Below are 18,170 nucleotides of genomic sequence, written 5' to 3' on the forward strand. Positions count from 1 at the left end.
GTTTCTTTAATCCGTCTGTCTCCTCACAGTTATAATTGAACTTGCGGAGCGAAAGGGAAGCACGCAACCATTAAAAAGTGCAGTGTATTTGATTCATATTTTACCAATGTGTAAAATGTATAACTGCAGTTCATAATGTTCAGTATTGAAGATTACAGGAGATTCGGATTGAGCGATCTTGATTTTAAGGCGTTCAAATATAAATCTCCATGTTTTTTTTCAAAGTGTTGCTTATTTATTGCCTTCCCATAGATAGATAGATAGATAGATAGATAGATAGATAGATAGATAGATAGATAGATAGATAGATAGATAGATAGATAGATAGATAGATAGATAGATAGTTTTTTCACCATGACGAGATATAATAAAGTGGTGCCCCGTCGACCTGTCGGTGAATCAGCACACACTTGAACTGGAAAAGGACTTGACCTTTGCCTTTATGTTGTCCTCCCATGTTTGTCTAAATGACAATCGGCCTCTGTAAAGGACTTGCGCAGGCCTGACACCTCCTTTTCATCAGATGGATGTTCGCACTGAGAATGAATCCCGTAGAAGTGAATGGCTTCTAGATGTTTGTAAACCGTTTTTGTGTCTGGTCTCTGTTTTCAATCAATGTTAAGATACTCATCGACGAGGATTTCTATTTATGTGCTTGTGTATTTGTGTGTGTGTGTGTGTGTGTGTGTGTGTGTGTGTGTGTGTGTGTGTGTGTGTGTGTGTGTGTGTGTGTGTGTGTGTGAAGAGGCATCTGGGTTATGCTATATAGGCCTAATAAATTATGTTAAAATGCATATAAAGTTGTTATAATATGTATCTGAATCATATTTGATAGTCTATAGTTTGGGGACTATGCTGAAATCATAAATTCCAGTCGATATAGCCTAAACAAGAATAATAATAATAAAAAATTACTTAATCACAATTTGCTTTTTGTTAGCTTACTTTGCGCATTATTAAAATTGTGGGGCAAAAAGGAAACTGACTTAGGCTATCTGAAACATGTAATGAGGTGTGCCCTTAAAAACCCTAAATGAAAATAAAGCAGCATAATATGATTTATGAAAGCAGATCAAGTTTTTATTTATTTTTATTTAGTCCAATTAGACTGCGTTCCTTTTGGAAATTAGTTTAGCAACAAGTATAGGACTTGATTGAACGCTGAGCTTCACGAAAAACTACTATGTCTAGATTTGGGAAATAGTGTAACAAATTATAGTTGGTTTAACTTAAAACATAAGTTACCTGGATGCCTTAAAACTTTAAGTTCCTTGAAATAAAAAATAAATAAAACAGTTAATACAACGAAATAGATTGGTATAATTAATAGACAATCACAATATTATGTTATCTGAAACACATTAATTATCTAAGTTGATTTGACAAAAGGAAAAAGTTGTGATAAATCATGAAATTCATTTTTTTACAGTGTCACAACAATGTAGCTTAAATGTTGTTCACTGACGTTTAAATAGCCTCAATAGAGTACGCAATGTTTAAAGATATTATTGTTGTTGTTAATTATTGATGTTTTAATACTAAATTTAAAAATAGATTACATTTAAAATGCATGTTTGAAGGACAGTGAGAAGGACTGAGATAGAGAAAGGGAGAGAGGGAGTGTGCGCGCGCTCGCGAGGGAAGGTGGATTAGGTGGGTGGATGTGTGTGTGTGCGTGTGTGTGTGTGTGTGGGGGGGGGGGGGGGGGGGGGGGGTGGGGGGGGGGGTTACTTGATGATTGCTCATGTAATTCAAACAGAGAGCCATGAAAGTTGACACTACACACATAAAAGCCGCATCTCGGAATTAATGCATGGTCCATATTAAACACGCTGGCCAACGGGGACCAAATGAATCTCTGGATTTCGGTATCAAATTAGCAACAATAAAAGTTAATTTTGACTGTACAATTACTTTTACAGCAACTTCGTATTATTTTACTCATGTATCTGTCTTCATCAGCTGGTTAATTTCATATGTGCATAATTTGAAACTCCGCTGGAAAATTCTTAAACTGTATGACATCAATCATCAATTATCTGGTTTTCCACATTGTCCAGTAATATTAAGAACATCTAAAAGCCGGAACACAAAAGCCCCTTCTCTCCATAACTTTGTTCTTTTCACTCGGTAGATCAAAGAGCTCTAAAATTGGTGTCCAGGAGATGAACATTGTTGGGGTGACATGATGACAATGGGGAGTGAAAGTGTGCTGAAGCAGATATGTCAATGCTGGAGAGAAAGAAGACGGGAAAAGGCTCTTTTTAATTCATAGAGCATATGAATTTGCCATGGCTTACTGAGGGAAATTTAGCGTTCCGCGCGCACGTCACAATATGATTCCGCAACACATTGTTAATATAAGTGAAACATTTTTCCATATAGGGAAAATTAACGATGGACTTTTTTTTGACGTGCATGGATAGATTTCGAAAGAAAGAAAGAAAGAAAGAAAGAAAGCAAGAAAGAAAGAAAGAAAGAAAGAGGCCTCCTTCAAATCTATAGTCTCTCCAGTGTACAGAACCTGCTGCTCCAACAAAGAGTTGAAACGTTGAAAAGCAGCTGAAGTGACTAGAACGTGGACATCAACAGAATAAACAATATTTGTATTCATTTGAGAAACGAGGGGTTTGAACAACAAGACAAAACCAGACAAAGACAAAAAGTGACCATGAATACTACCATTGTCCGTGGCTTTGAGATTCTGATTCACCATATCATAACCCCCGCGAGGAAGAAAACATCAATATTCCCAGGGAAAGGAGATGTTTCTATGGAAAAACAAAGAATTTTAGCACATAACAGATCTGGTGTAGAAACAGGAGGGAGAAAAAAAAATGAAAGGGATCAAAGGGTGAGCTCTTGGGTGCGTGGATGCGTCTGTGAATCAAAGATAGACGATGTTGACTTCTAAGTACTTGGCAAGAATTGGAAAGGCGCCTGATCTCCGTTTCCAGGACATTCTCCTAAGCGAAGCCAAAGCAGTTATAGACCCTCAATGAAGCGAGAGAGAGGCTAAGAGAAATAGTATACAGATTTAACACACACACACACACACACACACACACACACACACACACACACACACACACACACACACACACACACACACACACACACACACACACACACACGCACGCACGCACGCACGCACGCACGCACGCACGCACGCACGCACGCACGCACACACATACCATTTATATTATATACATGACATCCCTAATTTAAACTGAAAACATTTGAGGGTTACACTTCGAATATCAATCTGTTCTCACGCAATCCAGAGCGATTCTTAAATTTTAAATTTAAAATAGATATTTTAAAGTATGCTAAAATGTTTGTTAATGGTCTACTAGTATAGACCTACTGTATCATAAACTATTACTTTGTTTTGAATTGTAAATTTACAAATCTTCTGAAGTAGGCTAATAAGAGTTGCAATGGCATATCTAATGGAGAAAAAGAAAAACAGCACTTCCTGAAACTCCTCTCGCATGGCAGATTTTTCTCCAAGGCTTTTTTATCCCGCATGTGCAGGTTTGTAACACATGCGTCTTTAATTCGTTGCTAAGTAAACAGCACTGAACCTTTTGTCGGGCCACAACAGCTGCCCGGCCCACCATTGTACCGAGATAGACTGACCTCAGTCAGCTCAGTGCACAAGAACAGAGAGGGATGTTCAGCCTTCACCTCCTCCACTGAAGAAGACACTGTCAGTGGCCTTCACAATGTCTTAGTAAAACAGCCCTCCAGGAGAACTGGAGTGACGGAGAGTCTCGAGGTAGAGGACGGGTGTAGCCTACACACAAAGAGCAGGCCGTGTCATCTCTGGTCAAAGTCAACATGATTTGCGTGAATGAGTTATTGGTAATAGCGATGTCTTCAATCTGCTTAGACATCAAAACAGTATGTGGGCTCGATCCTCTCTTTAAATAATAATTCATTTGTTAATATTGCAGCCCACTTAATACAAATTTAAAAGAACAAATAAAATTGAGTTAAATATTCCACAATACAGCAATGCTCATGTTCATAAATTAATTAAATTCCCGTGGCTTAATTTAAGCATGTAAATTACATATTGACTATATGTAGCCTATTTGTGTTTCTAAAGTTGTTCCTCCCAGATGTCCATTCACTCGGAACTTCGCGTCAATGCTTGATGAGGTACGAGAACACATAGAATCAGTTAATGTGGTTGCGTAAACCCGTAAACAAACACCAACAAATAAACAAAGGCAAGTGTTTTCCATGCTCAATTTAACTGCCTGACACAGTTTCAAGAGTTTCACGGGGAGATAAAAGGACAGAGTAAAACCCTCTGCTACAGTCAACAAATATTCGGAGAACTGGTCAGATACACGGAATATATTGTTGAGCAGTTTTACAAAGACTTGAAAACCCCATAAGTTTATTTTAACATGAAATGAACTTGTTGAAATTAATAACTTGAATGAATAATGATAACACAGTTCCTTATTTAAAATGGAACATCACAAATTTGTATGGGAATGAATGATTATTGTTTAACACTTTAATTACTCAGGACATTGTGTGTGTGTGTGTGTGTGTGTGTGTGTGTGTGTGTGTGTGTGTGTGTGTGTGTGTGTGTGTGTGTGTGCGTGTGTGTGTGTGTGTGTACTCCTAATATGGGGACATACATACATTATTCCCTTCCCTGTTTTAATTATTCTGATTTCTTTTGATTATTTTAATTTCTTCTATGTAAAGCACTTTGAATTACCATTGTGTATGAAATGTGCTATACCAATAAACTTGCCTTGCCTTGCCTTGCCTACCTTATCTATAATATAGCAAATATAGCGATACCATTACATTTTGACCTCTGGATATTTTTTTGTTGATCCCCATGAGGAAACAAACTTATAAATCATAGGCCTATACAATTATCCTGTTTGAAAATCTAAAATAGCAGAACGTTTTCTGTGATGGGTAGGTTTAGGGGTAGGGTTAGTGTAAAGGGAGAAAATATACAGTTTGTACAATATAAAAATCATTTTGTCTAATGAAAGTCCACATAAAACATGAAAACAGAACATGAGTGTGTGTGTGTGTGTGTGTGTGTGTGTGTGTGTGTGTGTGTGTGTGTGTGTGTGTGTGTGTGTGTGTGTGTGTGTTTAAGAATCAGTCTTTGGAGTAGGCTAATGAAGATCTGTGTTGTAACTATGTTTCCACTTTGCAAACCTACACATTTTGCAAAGTACACTTTGAAATTGACTTTCAAAAACGATCATTTCAATTTCTCTTCTGAAATAAAATAATAATAATGTCATCAAAAAAAAAAAGCATACAATCAATTTTTATGGCAGGAGTGGGCGTAGGAAGTGGGTGGGTGTTTGAGACTTGTGGGCACAATGAATAGCAACAATCGTGCACTCCCTGAACAGCAGTGACAGGTATACTAAAGCTGTGATGACTTGTTGAACGTTGTTGTGCAGGTTTTAGAATTTACACTGATGGAGGAGACGTGTGGTGCCTGGTTCCGTATGGCACTCCTCAGGCGCGCCCCGCTCCAGCCAGGCCTGGAATGGTGCCCCATGCAGGGACTGGAGGTCCAAGCACGACAGGGGAAGAATACGACCCTGTTGTTTCAGAATGGCCCCTTGATTTATGCTCGTCACAGTTTAAAGGGCTTGTCATGTCAGCAGACACATAGGTGTTGACAGCCATACTGAAATGACTTGCGCCCATACTGTTATAGTACTGTTATGCTATAGTAATCCTCATTGCAGGGTGTTGCTCAGGCCCAGTCTAACTCCCAGAAGGCCAACGTATTCAAAACACTTCATCTAATGGAGAACAGTGAGATTATGCTGCCACTCTTTACAACACAAATTCAGATTGCGCTTTTGTTATTTAAATGATCAAAAGCAATGCAATCGTAGTCTTTATTGGATTAAACCTGTTGAGACATGGGGATTATCGTTTTGTTGTGCACGACCATTCCATCGGATTTAAATATGAACCGGAATTGAGATGAATTTCTCGCAGAAGTATCTTGCACCGAAAATCTTTGTTGACTGCGCATTCCAAAGGTCACAGTCCGAGAAAGCTCCCAGCATTTGGAGCTGCTGTCTCAGCCAAGTCAGCATTTGTCTGACCCGTTCAGATGCACATGCTACTCCTGAAGCTCATGGATAAATACAAAAGTGAGATTTCCAGTATCAGATTACGAAACTGTAGAAGTGAAATTGGGCACGTAAGCAGAAATGCAATAATCTTAAATTATGTATACAAAGCATCATGGATTGAAGCTCATGTAGTGGATGAATTATTGTCTGACTTGCAAGCTTATAGGAAGTGTTTCACATTATACACACATGATTTTCTCACATTTTAATCTTTAATTTTAATGCATTTGTAACATATGTCATTTTGAATATTATATGTCCTATTGGTAACACTTTAAAATGAGGTTTCATTTCTTAACATTGGTTAACTACATTAGTAAACAATGTTAATTCAACATTTAATAATACATTTTTAAATCAAAAGTTGTATTTGTTAATATTACGTAATGCACTGTGAATTAACGAACAATGCACAACTGTATTTTACTTACTAACATTGATATAGATTGAATGTTTGTTGAAAATATGTTTTTGCGTATTGTTAGTAACTAATGTTAACAAATGAGACCTTATTTTGAAGTTTTACCATTCTATTTTTAAGTTACATCAAAGAAATATCAATTAAATTTGAATTTGTTAATGCCACACATTTGAAACTATTTAAATTACACATGGTCGTATTTACTGCACAGAATGTAGTATGTGTAATATGTAAGAACACCTACCACAGGCCTTTATGCATGTGAGCTTAAAGGATCTGAATGGCGCTATACAATTCCATGCATTTATAGCACAGGTCATGTTGGCATTGTGTCATTATGACACTGTCACTCCGACTGTAAAAGTATGCACCCTGAGGCGGACACTATATCAAAGTGCTATGTTTGACATTTACAGAGCCATGATCGGTTAAGGTAGTATAATCGGGCCTTATGCGATTATGAGCACCAGTATTTATGCAGATATATAATGCCTCATATAACATAGACAAGCCGGGCTTGCAAATAATGCTTTACTGTTTGATCTGGCGGAGATGGCAATGAAAACGTAAGGGAATTACAGACCCTTCTGTTTGTAGAGACACAAATCGTTGAAAGTTTATCCTGAATCAATGATATTCACATTTGCACAAACACTGCGTATATTTCTTGCACAAAGATTCAGTGTTTTGTCAGACAAAACAGCTCTTCTAGCCAAGAATATCGATTCTTTAGTCTAAAATTCGTTGTTACACTTTTAGTCGGCGTAAGAGGCCCACACTATTAGGTTTTCATTGATTTTGCTTTCACTTCCCAATGCCTCCTGAAGTCAGTAAGCGCTTTTTTGCCGTATGAAGCACGAGATATGTAGTTTGTAAAGAGAGACTGGGGGGATGGGAGTTGGGTTGGTTTGTATGGATGAGTAGTGAACACATGAGGGGGTCAGAAGGGGCCAGTCCTTCCTGCCCTCTTCTTTTCCCGCTCAAGGGCCCCCCTTGCTGGTGGGAACAGCATGATGGGTATGCATGGCTGCCATGCGTGGGCCCCTGCATCTCACACATGTAAACCAACAGGCCATGGACCGAGGCCTGAGAGAGGTTTGCTTTATACGTGGTGCTCCAAACATGTGTTGCGGCCAAAGTTGCATCAAAGGTCAGGGAGCTATGCTTTGAACACTTCAAAGCCTTAGGATGGGACTGTAGCTTTTAAGTTTTATGGCAGGTGTAAGCAGGGGTTGCTGACCAGCCCAGGGTGGTCCGTGCCCTGGTCTGGTCGAGTCAGAATGGAGGGGGGTGTGGGACAGCAGCCTGGCTGACCAGACTGTCCGAAACATCTCTGTGCGACAGGGCACATTTGGAGCGTCAGAGAGGCTGGAAGACATTGTGGACTGGCTGGACAGTGCTGACGTTCACTTCAACAGTCTCTGGTTTCAGAAGGACCCAGCAGGGTACAGCCAAGGCCTGTGTCTGTCCCGCTCTGAAAGAGATACATTGGGCAGAGGGCAAGCCCCGCTGCTCTCCTCTCTCACTGGCTCCTCGCACTGACTCCAGTACTGTCGCTGCACAGTTAGAGTCCAACGAGTCCGAGTTTGGTGTTCCATGACACTTCTTCTTGTTTTGTGCCGTCTAGAGGGAAGGACTGTTAAAGGCTGACTTTAAAACAATTGGTAAATTCTAAATCGTTTATGCCAGAATTACCCTATTGACACATCACTCATTCCTTATCAGTTAATATTGTTTTGTACCACAGATTTGAAGTGTAATTGGTTATTGAATGGGTAAGGTTTCAGCTGACTAAAGCTTCCCTGGACATTTTGAAAAAGCGTTCAGAGCAGGTGTGACTGAGGCCCTTTGCAGATGGTGTGGAATTCAGTTTAGTGGCTTTTTTTTATTTTTTTATCAAATTTCTAATGAACTTTATGAATCAAAAGTAAAAGTAATTGGGTTACACTTTATTTTAAGGTGTCATTGTTACAGTGTAATTATATAATTAAGTACTGATTAATATTAAGCAACTACATGTACTTACCATAGGGTTAGGTTAGGATTAGGATTTGGTTAAGGGTTAGTTGCATGTTATTATGTATCATTTACTGTTATTACTATGGTAATTACATGTAACATATGTAACAAGAACACTGTGAATAAAGTGTTACCGGTAATTGTTTATATCATGATCCACATCTAAAATATACATTATTATTACTTAACAAATATGAATTTAAGGCCCACACTTTATTTTTATTGTCCTGTTTACCATCGCTACCTCAGAAATGTAGCTGTCATGCTTAAAAACAATACCATTAACCATTCAGTTTGTGCAACATAGAGATATTATCTTCCTCAAATGCAATGCCATTTTTTTTCATTCATCTGTTGTGACATGAAAAGTATAATGTCACATAGAGATGATTAAAAGAACATTACCTGAGCCATGTGATTCCCTGAATGAACAGCTCTTTGCTAAATTGGTTGTTTTCTGTTCTTGATTAATTGAACTTCCAGAATCACATTTCAGCATGCTCTTTTTTTTTCTGTCCCCAGTCATCTCTTATTATTAAAGAGAAATTCTGAATCTCTCTCCTGGAGTCCAATTAAGGATTTGCATTGTGACTATATTTTTCACTTTAATTACTGAATATAAAGTGGAGCATTGACTTATTTCCTTATTTATCAAGCAAAAGTGGATTCATCAAGTAAATAGATGGCTGCACCTATAATTGCTTGCGACAAAACAAAGGAAATATGAACACCTAAACGTCTTTATGTTCAGTATAATAAACATTAAAGTAATTAAACGACTCAGATGTCAAATATTAGGAGAGGCAATGTGTGCTTATTCCAATGTAGCAGTTCGATATCGGACAATATCAACATTTTGTATAGTATAACGGATCTAGAACAAAGAGCAATCATAATAAGCCCCCACACACTTAATCTGAAAAGGGCCATTGTTATCCAGATTGTCATGCAAACTAGCTGGCTGGAGCAATCGCAAAGTCAGTGTTCGGTATCATTAGATTCTCAAAGCCAGTAAATCTTCCCCTCCGAACCCTTAGCATTACACTGCGGAGTTATAAAAATCTGCAAGGCCTCATGGGAATTCCCGGCAAATGCGCAGTCGACGTTATTAATTCCATTATACCCCACGTTGGGAAAACAGTAGGACTCGCTTTATAGTCATGGTAGCGATGTAAAATGGCTCTTTGTTGGGCTTGCCAGAGAGAGTATTGAAAATGTGGTTTACAATGATTCCTTGTGATAAATGCCTCGCGTAGCTTAGTAGGATCTAAACCGGACCAGGCCTCAAAGATTCCAGACAGATGCTGTTAAATGCTGTTAAATCTTAATGACCTGAAATTGTTACAATTTCCTCCAAGCCTCTCATTATTCTTTCTTTTCTCAGAGTCGCTGAACGTACAAGCAGCCCAACAGGGTTTTCTACGGGTCCATGGCATAAGGAAAACACTAGGAAAACAGCTATGAGACCCATCCCCTAGCCGAGCTCTTGTTGATGGGATGGGGAGCTCGTTTTGCTGATGACAGCAGATGAGGATGGCCTGCAGAATTTAGTTGCTCGGCTTCCTGCTGTACGCCCGATTTTCTTTGCCACTCCACACCAACTCCTTTGTGTGACCCTGCAAATATCCTCTGGGCCTGCTCATTACTCTATGCAGCCAGCACATATCAGCACTCTGCTTAATTTGGCACCCCTGGATCTGGTCTCTTCAAAACGGGACTGTGGATGAATAAGGGAAGGCAAACTCCCTGGTGCTTATAATCACACATTCTCCGATACATGCCATTGTGCATGCAAGCGTATTGTTCTCGGTTTCCTCGTCCGGCCTGTCCATTTTAAGGATTAGGAAGTGGCTTGTTGGTGTTGATGAGCTGTTGAGAGTGACCGTGCAACACTCTGTATTTCGAGCACTGGAGCAGATTGCTGCAAATATGACATTTGCAGGCCTGTTTGGCTTACCGTTTGCTGGTTCAGTTGACCAGAACAGCCACCAGTGGGTATTCTGACTAATCCCAAGGGGAAATTGATAACCGTGTCCCCAATACGTTGAAAATTAGTAGTGGTCGCTCATTCTCTTGCTGTATGAAATGAGTCCCAAATTTATTGAACTGATTTAAAATTTTGATATTACGCTAATTCAATCTTGCTTTTTGCCGTTGAACTTCGCTTTTTGCGATAGTAGTCATGGGCGCTGTGCCCTGGCCTCTCTGCTGGTGGCTGGCATGATGAGTCTGGGTGTGACATGTGCCTCCATCTGAAAGAGTGCAGCAGTGCCATCGCTAGACAAGAGGTGTCCATTCACGCCATTGAAAATGGAGAACCCCGCAGAGTCAATGCTCTCTTCCTGGCATCGTTCATGGCACCAATCACTGCTGATGGTGTGGCAAGTCACATTGGAGAACAAAGCCTTATGGGCTGTGCTTTGAAAGATAGAGTAGGGATGGGTTGGTTAATAAAACGTAAGAACTCTATTTTTGATTTATCTTGCCTCATGAATATCAGTTTGTCGAATCAAAGACAGATGCTCATTTTCCGAAAGATAATATTTCTCCATGGAACAATTGATTATGTGTCTTTGTCTGCATTGGGTGAAAGGATTGCAGGTGGACTTCATCAAAATCACTTTCAATACTGAATAATGATGCAACCATAAATGTAAGGAAATTCCAGAGTGGTCTTCAATGAAAAACTCGAATCACAGAGCATTTCTCTTCTGCTTCCTGTACTGCGTCACTCTGTAATTTTCTCGGTTATACCTGCTGTTTCTGGGTTTACATCAAGGAGTGGATCCCATAAGAAACAATTAGGGAATGAATCCCAAAAAATGAATATCTCTTGAATAAATGTGAGTGGGTATTTGAAGCACATTCGTAAATTTCTAGTTGGTTTTACTCAATGGGAGACTGGCATTTTTTGTTGAAATGAACATATTCACATTCTCTCTGCGTGAGAGAGAGAACCAGAGAGTGAGACACAACAAAAACAAGTTGATATGACAGATATAATTTTGCGCTTTCTGGCGTAGCTTACTCTCTGCATGGTATGGTCTACTTTTGCTGGAGCTGGGCCAAATCTGTCTGTTCACTGGAAAAGTTGCAGGGATTGGGATTCTCTCCAGACTCCCTGGAGGAAGTAATCTACATTGCAGAGTCCTGGGAGCGCATGGGCTTTAGAGGACAGGGACGTGGGTGTACATTCCTTCTTGACTGTGCTTACTCAAATGTCACGGCACAGCCAACAAGTTTACGGAAACTGAAATTGAAATGCTGATGTTTTAATTAATAGGCAATGAGTTCTTGCTGGTTTCAAAGTCATTGTTTCAATGTCAGCTTTATAAAACCTTGCAATAAAATGTGTTAACAGCATTAGGTACTAGAAGGAAATAGTTCTAACTTGGAAAGTCAGAAAAGCACAAGGACAGGTGTTAAGAAGGCAGACTTCTTGGTAGGATCTCTACCAATTCTTGCCATCAGCTCTTTTCCAAGTTAGTCAATTCACAATATAACTAGGGTATTTGGTCAAGTGCATGCTGACCTCTACTAGCAAACAAAGCTTGAAAGGATGTCATTTTACTCGGCCTGACTCACGACGATATTAATCGTAGAGCAGAATACATTAGGTTGCTGTCCACTTGAGGGTAATGAACCTTACATCGCATCTACAGGCTTGGGTTGGAGGAGCAGATTGCTCATTTAGGACTCGTATAAAGCATTGCTCATTATGTTAGCCGCTAGACTCCCACCGCAATGCAAAGATAGCTGGACGTTATCTATTAAACAACCCAGAGACGTTCATTACACAGACAAATAGAAGTAAAACAGCGTCAAGTTTCCTCCAAGTCGTTTCCATCAGATCGGATGGCGGAGTGTAACTTTTTAAACTGACCATTTTTCTTGCTCAGTGCTCTGAGACGCGGGGGGTTGGGGGTTTAATCGTCAGAGTGAAATCATAGGTCTACAGATGTTTTCAAGATGTTTTTCTGTCAGTAGCAGATTATCCCCTGTAGCAAAATCTCATTAAACTGCAATTTACGAAACTGTGCTGATGTTGCCATCAACCAAAATTAAAGGCATTAATTTTTCAAAAAGAAGTTCACAGAAGTCCTCACAATAAATTATATAACACTTCCAAAGACTGATTTGCCCGGGCATTATTTGTAAAAAAAAATTAACAGGCATTAACAGAGTGAGGGAATTGGGTGTGAGCGGCTCAGAAAATGTGCAAATCCGTCCATTTAGTTGGAGAGGCACTGCACAGAGATGTGTGTATTAGGGCTCCCATGCTGGGCCAGATGAGGGAAGAGAGGAATATGACACCCTGGCCGGGGTTATGACACAGACACATGCAGAAATGAGTCCCCATGCATTACTTTCTCCTCCATAACCAGGGGAGAGCAGCACTTCACAGACTGCCACTAAAACTAATGTAGCACAAGACTGTATGGCACAATGCTACATTCCCAAGCCAAGGTTAATGAGGAAACTATTCAAACATGTCCTGCTTTAGCCTTATCTTTGACTAATTACACTCTCATGTATCTATACCAGTGAATTTAAAAGAGAATTCTCAGTAAATGCAATAGCAGTGTGTTAAAGGAGGCGGTATTGCTGTTAGTTATCGACTAAATAAGCTGTAAAAAGGTTTATCCGTTAAATGTTTAGCTGTTTAAATATTTAAGTCTTAAATAGCCTATTTACCAAAACCAAATGTTATTCTAACCTTACTATTATGATTTAACCAACAAGGCTATACTTTTAAGACTTTACATTTTAAAGTTATTTGTGTGTCAAAGGCTCTTTGACCAGATCTAAACTGAATGAAAGTAAAATTAAATCAATTTACAATAACAAACATTTCAACATGTTCAACAAGATAGATAGACAAACAGACAGACAGACCAGAAAATGTGAAATGGAAACAGGTGGTTTTAAACAAATTACTCATTGAACAATTTGTTTTAATGTAAAAAAAAAAAATTAACATAAGTAAATGAAAAAAGTAATTAAATTTGTCTAATGGTATACAGGCACGAACAGATAAAATAATCACATTACAAATCGAATTATTTGAACATGTCTGGATGTTTGTTCAGTGAAAATTCACTTAAGCATTGTGCTGCCAGATGTTGTCTTCGATTGTCATATTGCTCATAATATTTCATATCAACGTCCAGACGTTTTTTTTTTTTTTACTTTAAGTTCATATTCAATATTTTGACGCACTTGGGATTTGATATAATGCATTTGTGTATAATAGCTCATTCGACGGAAAGCAAGCGTTCACGTTACCATATCGAAATATTAAATTATATAATGTCAATATGTATTGTTATTAATTTATTATTTACTATTATTATGTTATTGTAATATTAATTTATTATTATTACATATTGTTGTATAACAAAGTAATATAGTGCCATTTCATATTACATTAATAGCACTCTAATATTTTAAAATTATTTTTGTAACTTTAACATAAAACATAACATAACATAAAAACGGTTACCATTTTAGCAATTCTTAGATTAAAAAAAAAGGAAGAACATTTCTGTCACAAAGTAAAGCTACATACACAGCGCTAGAAGTGCATAAAATAACTTCATGACTGTGATGTCTTTAAACTCTTGATAATTTCAAACTGCTCCTGGCTTTCAGTAAGACACGGGGTCCTAATCTTCACCACAGAGCAGGAAGCTCCTGGGAAGTAAGTGCATGATTTATTGGAAAAGAGAGCTACTGCAGACCACGTTAGGAACGTAAAAATACAGACAGAGTATTGTTATAGGGTGCTGTGATTTATACGCGCATTTATGATAGGGAAACGGCGCAATTAACATTCATAGACTCTGGATCTAATAAACCCACGCGTGCACGCATTTCACTCATAAAGACATACATTTGCGTTTAATTTAAACAATCCGAAAAATCAGAATTTATGACCTTTTTTTCCTTATTGCTATGGTGCATTAAGATGCGGTACGGGAAACAGGAGGAGAGATTCGACTCCATAAATAAATAAATTATTCATTACAATGAGTGCGTGTCCTTCTAAATAAGCTAAACTAATATATGATCTATCTAATAGTATATAAATAATAACTGAATAATATAAATTCATTATTATTTTAAAACAGATTTGTATTGTTTTCATTAATAACTGGAATTAAAAAATAAACAATGATAGCCTATTATTAGCCTAGTATTTGAAATTATTATTGCAAAAAAGAAAAAAAAAAAGAAAAAGAAAGTTAGCCGCTAATTGTGTTCGAAGAATTAAGACTCGAATAATAAAGCACAATAAAGTAGAAAAGCATCGAGCCCTTGGGTTTAGAAGACCAAAGTTCATGTAAATAACAGCGTTTTACACTTGAGGGACTGTTTGAAGACAGTTAACAAAAGCTAAACTGGTAGAGAATATGAGAACAGTCTCGGGTGGATATATGTTTAATTAAGTTAACTGATGAAAAAGATGGCACAGCATGGTGCTGAAGAACTCATGCAAGCCTCTCTCAAAGCAATGGCTCTTCTGGATTCCGTGGGCCCTTTTCGCCAGGGCATTATGCCAAATGTAATCAACTAAATATGATTGGAACCGAGCAGAATCTTTTCTGGTTTTAGTTGTTTTTCTCTCTCTCTCCTTTCCAAAACCACCTGCTGATGAGGGTTAACTTCTTCAAATCCCTCTTCTTTTAGGAGCTTGAAGGCACGCACACATCCTGAACCAGCGCTTAAAACGGCATTGTCGTGTTTGTTTCATCCTTAAAACGGAAATCATTTGCAAAGAAAATTATAGGCCTCAAGAGAGTGGCTCTTTTGCATACTAATTTTGTTAGACTTATCTCCCGTGGACCCAAGTATACGGGAAAACCATTTGGGAGTGTGTGCGCATTCATTTGTTCCTTTTGTTCATGAAGAATGAGTGGCCCCCGTCTCATCTCACCTTGACGGGCCCTCTGGAGAACAATGGACATGCAATCTTACATATGAAAAGTCGTCAGCTTAAATAAACATCCTTTTATCAATTAGGGCTGCAGACAATCAGCGGTGAATAATTCATTTCGATATACATTTTTATATGGCAACCGTATGACTGATCCGTGTTGTGGAAATCTCTAGACCTCACAGTCAATTTGAACAAGAGACAGTTTTTGGCGGACCATTGTCTGGTTTGAGCCCCCCTTTGCACCGCTGAGGGCACTAATGCCACCTCCACCAGTCTGAGACCACCGCTCACCAGCATGTGTCCAGCAGCTGTAACCCTGTCAAAAAGATGGAGCCGAATCTCGCTTTTTAAAAAATACGGATTATGGTGGGAAAGCAACGTCGCGCAAAAAAAGTCCATAAAATATATAAACATAATAGTGTTACTATAAGCCACTAATCGAAAGATATTTTTAAAATTAGTTTTAATTTAAGATTTTTTTCTTTTAATGAAATCCATATGCATTAATAATTTAGATCATTTAAATTTTAGTTGGAATGCAACGAAGTATTGTAAATGTGTTTTTCATAATGCCAACAACATTGATTTTACATAAACAACATATCATAATAACAATTTTTACATTTATTTTGCATTCACAATAATTTCCACTTATTCTCATTTTTATATTTTTAAAATGAGTGATATTTTGTCAAATTGACTTAAATAATGTATGTGGTTCAGAGAACATAATATTTTGAGTTTCTATTTATTAAACCATTCTCCTTCATTGTATTAACTCAAAAATGTTAGGCAATCCAGTAAATTACTCTTTTTAATTTACACCAACAATACTTTTTTTTACAGTTAAAATCACATTTTTGTCATTGCAATTACATATTTTTTAATGAATTGTATGAATAGTGATTGTATTCAATACATCATTGCAGTCGTAGTTAAAATGAACAGTCGTGTAATTTCGAACTTAATCTAAAATGTCTTAAAATGATTCTTTACAAAAACGGAAAATGTCTTAAAAGGTAGGCTATCTTTCCCTTTAATGGGACAACTATAAATACAAAATAAAGTTGTAATGTCAGTCCATGAGGCGATTTGTGTTGTAGCCTACAATTCAACGCTGTTTTGCAAACACTCTGTAAAATCTCTGTAATTGTGTAATTTAATTTGCAGTCGAACTGAAATGTGAAAAAGAAATAAAACCTGAACCCTTCTCTAGCGTTTCTGTTCTGAGGCTATTGATGGTAAATTCAGAGAGAGAGAGAGAGAGAGAGAGAGAGAGAGAGAGAGAGAGAGAGAGAGAGAGAGAGAGAGAGAGAGAGACGGCTGGGGGTGTTTTTTTAAGTGGCCACACAGGGGGAGAAATCAAAAGAGATTACCAGCAGGGGGCGGCAGCAGAACGCTTCAGATGCCCCACCCCTTCTGCCTTACACCGCTGAAAGCTCGTGGCATTCTACAATGATGTATCATATTTATCTATCGAAATTATTCACATTTCATTGTTTAACATCTCTGTAGCAGAATCAGAAGAAACCAGGGCTAATTCATGCACTCACACAAACAAAAGCTGATTGTGATTAGTTTGAGCTCCATCAGACAGTCTTGGGTTAAACAGACAATACAGGTCAAATACATTTGATAGATAACATCTCAAAATGCAGCTATACGCCAGCTTCATATACCTCCAGATATTTTAGTATGTGTAAATGCACAGAGGAGCACTTCAGCAGGCATTGTTTTGTGACCTGTGTGACTTTCCCGTAGTGACGCCATATCGCCTCTCCATCAGCCGGTCCAGTTCTCTGCGGGTCCAGCACACACAGGACGGCCAAACCTGCAGCAGGTAAACGAGAGGCATTTAACACGTGATGTATGAGGCTAATTAACAAGACAGGGTAAGAGGGAATTTTGGTCACTGCACATTTTAGAGAAGAAGCATAAAGAATCAATGACATTGGGCTTCTTTTCCTTTAACCAATCAGGCGGTTTTTAGTTCCCAGACTGCACTGATTTGAGCCTTACAGTAGCACTACACACACACACACACACACACACACACACAATTTCTAGATCTCTGAAAATCTGTATTTGACATATGTGCTGCTTATCAACACGTTTACAGACAACGCGGCGAATCACACGTCTATTTCAGTTTTTGATCCCTTGATTAGTTGCAGGAGATATTAAACATATGTTATCGCTCTCCCCACCCTGACATGGTGTAACAACAGTAGAAGGTTGGGGTTAATTACGGAGGTATGGTGTAATAACGAGTTCAATCGGAGTCCTTTTGTTTCAGCACCTTGTTGATGTATTGACAGGAAAGGTTGTCCTCCATTCTAATATTACAGTACAATATGTGTTCCATCTCCAGAGGTCAATTATCTCTAAACTAGCTGTACATCTCATATGAAGGCCCGGAGGTTGAAAGCTCACCATATGTGGCCTGACAGTTAGGTTTTATGTCACAATATTTTCAGGATCGCAGATTTAAACAGATTGGAGCAAATGAAGGTGAGAGTGCAAATAATGCGGCGAGGACATTACAAAAGAGCAGTTCGTTGAAAATTAAGGAAAAGCCTAATTGCGTCGAAAGCCTGTTCAGGTCCTGCATCCCTGATGGACAGAGAGGACAGTGTGT

This window comes from Siphateles boraxobius, unplaced genomic scaffold (assembly GCF_051911475.1).
Source record: "Siphateles boraxobius isolate OS27281-9 unplaced genomic scaffold, OSU_SipBor_1 26, whole genome shotgun sequence".
In the NCBI taxonomy this organism is placed as follows: domain Eukaryota; kingdom Metazoa; phylum Chordata; class Actinopteri; order Cypriniformes; family Leuciscidae; genus Siphateles; species Siphateles boraxobius.